The sequence below is a fragment of the Macaca fascicularis genome, chromosome 1 (assembly GCF_037993035.2).
Source record: "Macaca fascicularis isolate 582-1 chromosome 1, T2T-MFA8v1.1".
NCBI classification, from domain to species: Eukaryota; Metazoa; Chordata; class Mammalia; order Primates; family Cercopithecidae; genus Macaca; species Macaca fascicularis.
This window is the reverse complement of record NC_088375.1, coordinates 129,477,994-129,483,321: the sequence shown is the minus strand read 5'-3', so window position 1 is coordinate 129,483,321 and position 5,328 is coordinate 129,477,994. Positions and strand designations below refer to the sequence as shown.

At 33.1% G+C, this 5,328-nt stretch overlaps 1 pseudogene; it reads left to right on the top strand.

Moving 5' to 3' along the window:
* The first annotated feature begins 3,773 nt into the window (after nt 1-3,773).
* LOC141409285 (histone-lysine N-methyltransferase SETMAR-like) lies at nt 3,774-4,793 on the top strand (annotated as a pseudogene).
* Nucleotides 4,794-5,328: the final 535 nt, after the last annotated feature.

Sequence of the window (5,328 nt, the reverse complement as noted above, 5' to 3'; positions counted from 1 at the left end):
AGGCAGGAGAATGGCGTGAACCCGGGAGGCGGAGCTTGCAGTGAGCCGAGATCGCGCCACTGCACTCCAGCCTGGGCGACAGAGCGAGACTCCGTCTCAAAAAAAAAAAAATAATAATAATAATAATAATAATAATAATGAATGAATGGAAAATACTAGCAACAGTAGTGTGGGTGATGGATTAAAAGAATAGCTGAAATAGGCATACATGGAAAGCCAGTGTGAGAAAACATTACACTGGTGTCTTCTTCTTAGAAATACTCAGATATTTAACACCTCTCAATTTAATTTTTTAATATTTTCTCCTCAGTGTAAATAACATTTATACATTCCTGAAAGAGCATAATATAAAAGTCAACACTGAAAAGGTTTTTCTCTAAAAAGTCTTTTCTAAAGTAAGGTATGATCATTATAAAAAATATGCATTTTATTACTATAAATATTATTTATACAGAATCAAGTACCAGTAGTTTCTCATAAGAGACACTAGATTTTTTTTTTTTTTTTTTTTTTTTTTTTTTTTTTTTTTTTTTTGAGACGGAGTCTCGCTCTGTCGCCCGGGCTGGAGTGCAGTGGCCGGATCTCAGCTCACTGCAAGCTCCGCCTCCCGGGTTTACGCCATTCTCCTGCCTCAGCCTCCCAAGTAACTGGGACTACAGGCGCCCGCCATCTCGCCCGGCTAGTTTTTTGTATTTTTTAGTAGAGACGGGGTTTCACCGTGTTCGCCAGGATGGTCTCGATCTCCTGACCTCGTGATCCACCCGTCTCGGCCTCCCAAAGTGCTAGGATTACAAGCTTGAGCCACCGCGCCCGGCCTGAGACACTAGATTTTTAAACTTTCTTTTTAAAAAATTTTATTGCAACTTCCACAATGTGTGAGAAAAGTGAATGAAATAGCTTTATTTATGATTTTTCAATTTTATTTTTCCCATCTATCATAAAGTTTTCATATTATATTTCATGAAGTTGCAAAATTAAGCATATTGTAAGTTTAGGTATTGACAAATAAGATCATCAATAGTGTCTTTGCCCTATTTAATATAGATAAATCAACATACTAGTTTTTAAAATATTTTAGGTAAATATTTTACAAGATTTTATGTCTTTATTATTGATTAATAAGATACAAGAAAATTACCCTGCATATTACTTAGTTTCTTGTGGTTTTGTTAAAAATTTTAAAGTAGAATTATTCTAAAAACTCTAATCTGGTTTCACATGGCAAAAGCAAAATAGTAATTTCAATAATTTTATGAAGTATATTATAACCCTATATTCACAGAAACAAATACATTAGATAGGTGTTAGGTTACAGTAATAACAATCAATTGTTGCTACAATAGTAATTTTAATATATTTTACAATAATTTTTGATTGATTTAATAGACTAATACCAAGAGAAGTAATTCTATTTTATATAACAAAACTGTCAAAAAAATGAAATTATTTATTAAACAAATTAGACAACTTGTATAATTTAATTTAAATATTTTAGTGAGAATCCTTCATGTTCTCAATTCAGAAATATTGATATTGACAAATGCTTTTACAAAATTATATCATTTGGCTTACTTTTCTCTTGAAAAAATACATTGCTTTCTGTACAAAAGCAGAAAATTTGTTTTGTAATAATTGGCCCACAATGATTTTTCTGTGCTGAATCATGACCTAAATCTAATTTCTAAAAGAGTTATTAAAATGTAGTATGATAGTATAGATTATTGATGTAAAAAATTATAGATTTGCATCCAGCTGGATTCTTCCTTATTTTATGATCATGAGTAGCCATATATTCTCCCTATATGGAAATTGAATTAGAAATCTAAGGGTTAGTTAATAGATATTAAGTGTTTAGCAAAATATCTGATTAATAGTAGATGCAAATATTAGTTATTATAAGTATAATGACCTAATTAGTTCATAGACTACATTAATTACACCAATGTATATTTAGTATACAGGTAATACAGTGTAAATACAAAACTAAGTAATACATATTCACTTCTTTCAGTCTTGAGGCTTACCTTCTGGGTTGCAAAGACATAAACAAACAAAAAAATCAATAACATGGTAATATTTTATCTATTACAGGGACTGATAAAAGCATTTAAACATTAAACAATGTGTTGGGCTTAAAGGATAATAACTAGTTCGGTAATGTGTTGTGGAGAATCAGATTGGGAGATCAGATATTCCATGTGAAGTTTAGGAAATTTAGGAATCATGATGCCAAAATACCAGCTGTATAAAGATTGAAAACAGTATGATCAAAATGTTAAAATAGAAACAAAATTTTAAATCTGAGAAATAGTGATGTAGTTGTTTTGCACTTGAAGGCAATCAGTACAATGTGAGTTCAGGAATTATAGGACATCTTATGGATGACAGAATTACATTTAAAAATAATTTTAACCGTAAAAGAAGTAACTTGTTTTTTTAAACTGCAACATGAACCAATATTAGAAATGTATTGGATATTCAAGAAACAAACTTCAGTAAAATAGTGAATAAAAAAATAATATTGGGCTTCTGTTTTCAACATATACTTGGATTTTGTTTTTGTTCAGGTATGGTGAGACCAATAGATGAGGAGATGATTGCCATTAAAAAGATAGTTTATTACTCGAAGTACCAAAAAAAGGGGGGCACACCACACCACTCAGAGCCACATCAAGTGTGGTCATAGGCAGAGAGTAAGGAGAACGGTGGGAAAAGTTTTACTGTGTTTTTTGCAGGAAGGAATGAGTGAGGCTGGATAAATGGCTAAACAGGTTTTATGACTGGCTAATTTGAATAACTATAGTGGGTTCCAGGCTGTAAGGGCATCATCTAGTTTTCTGGGGCCTGGTGCCAGAGTGATTAAGGCAGATGAATAATATTTCAGAAGTGTTAAGAGTAAATAAAATAGGGGCTGGTAGGGGGGTTGGGCTTTGGATTAGGCAGTTTTCATAAAAAATACACACTCTAGGAAGAATTCTTTGTTATATGTAGGAATCTTCTAACTCTGGGATGGGCAATACTTTCCTAGTCTTCAAGGCTCCAGATGTCAAAGCATCAGACTAAGAAACTGGAAAACCTTGTTCATGCAGCATCTTTATTTGCTCTTTGATGTAAAAAGTAATAGACCTGAGGCCGGGCGCAGTGGCTCATGCCTGTAATCCCAGCACTTTGGGAGGCCAAGGCGGGTGGATCACCTGAAGTCAGGAGTTCGAGACCAGACTGACCAATATATTGAAACCCCCATCTCTACTAAAAATACAAAAATTTAGCCAGGCATGGTGGCAGGTGCCTGTAGTCCCAGCTACTCAGGAGGCTGAGGCAGGAGAATCACTTGAACCCAGGAGGCAGAGGTTGCAGTGAGCCAAGATTGCACCATTGCACTCCAGCTAGGGCAACAAGAGAGAAACTCTGTCTCAAAAAAAAAAAAAAAAAAAAAAAAGGTAATAGACCTGAATCAATGACCTGGAAGGTGAGTCAGTAGAAACTTCTCATACTGAAATGCAATAAATACATAGAGAATGTAAAAAAAGAAAAAAGCAAAACATCCAAAACTTGTGTGACATTTGAAAGACATAACACACGTGTACTAGATATTAGGTTGGTGCAAATGTAATTGTGGTTTTTGCATTTTTGAAATTTGACCATTGATATTGAAGTACATTCTTAAATAAATGTGGTTATGTTATACATCATGTTAATGGGCATTTCTTGCCTTATTTTATTTTTTGCTAATTGCTTATTATTTGCCCTTTGTTTTATATTTATTTCAGACTATGGAAATAATGTTAAACAAAAAACAAATTTGAGTGATTTTCTTATTCAGGTTCAAAATGGGTCATAAAGCAGGGGAGACAACTTGCAACATTAACAATGTATTTGACTCAGGAACTGCTAACGAATGTATGGTACAGTGGTGGGTCAAGAAATTTTGCAAAGCGGACGAGAGCCTTGAAGATGAGGAATATAGTGGCCAGCCATCAAAAGTTGACAATGACCAGTTGAGAGCAATTATCCAAGCTGATCCTCTTACAACTACACAAGAAGTTGCCAAAAACTCAACATCAACCATTCTACAGTTGTTGACCTTTGAAGCAAATTGGAAAAGTAAAAAAGCTTGATAAGTGGGTTCTTCATGACCTGAGTGAAAATTAAACAAACAACAAAAAAAATCATTTTGAAGTGTTATCTTCTCTTATTCTATGTAATGACAACAAGCCATTTCTTAATTGGATTGTGACATGAAACAAAAGGTGGATTTTAAACCACAACAGGCGATGACCAGTTCAGTGGTTGGACAGAGAAGAAGTTTCGAAAGACTTCCCAGAGCCAAACTTGCACCAAGAAAAAATCATGGATACTCTTTGGTGCTCTGCAGCCAGTCTGAGCCACTATTTCTGAATCCCAGTGAAACCATTACATCTGAGAACTATGCTCAGTAAATCAATGAGATGCCTTGAAATCTGCAACGCTTGCAGCTGGCATTGGTCAGCAGAAAGTGTCCTCCACAAAATTTCTTGGCACAAACAATGCTTCAAAAGTTGAATGAATTGGGCTACAAAGTTTTGCCTTATCTGCCATATTCACCTGAATTCTCAACAACCAATTATCACTTCTTCAAGCATCCTGACAACTTTTTGCAAGAAAAATGCTTCCACAACCAGCAGGATGCAAAAAATCCTTTCCAAGAGTTAATCAAATCCTGAAGCACAGATATTTACACTGCAAGAATAAACCAACTTATTTCTCATTGGCGAAAAAAAAATGTTGATTGTAATGGTTCCTATTTTGATTAATAAAGATGTGTTTGAGTCATCTTATAATGACTTAAAATTCACTTTCCAAAACCTCAATTATTTATGCACCAACATTTAATATATCAGAAAGAAAAACAAGAAAATATATTAGAAAAAAAAGTAGTAATAATGACTAAATTCATGATTGGCACCAAGTTACAGATTCAGAAAAGTCAATGAGCATCATTATTAATAAAAATTATCAAGAAAAAAAGCAAATATATATATACTAAATATATACATGTAAACTAAATATACCATTATCAAGAAAAAAAAAACAAGCAAACAAATAAGCAAACAACACTAACATATTATATTCAAATGCAAAGGCAAAGAAAAAAATCTTAAAATCAAAGGGGAAAGAAATCACTCTAACTATAGAATTACAGTATACTTTTTCTTAGAAACCAAAAAAGCAGGAAAAGATAGAGTGACATATTAATATGTTAAAAGAAAAAAAAATCATCAGCCTATAATTCTCTATTCATTACAATTATCTTTTAAAAGTGAGTTAAGAAACAAAATTATCAAAGGA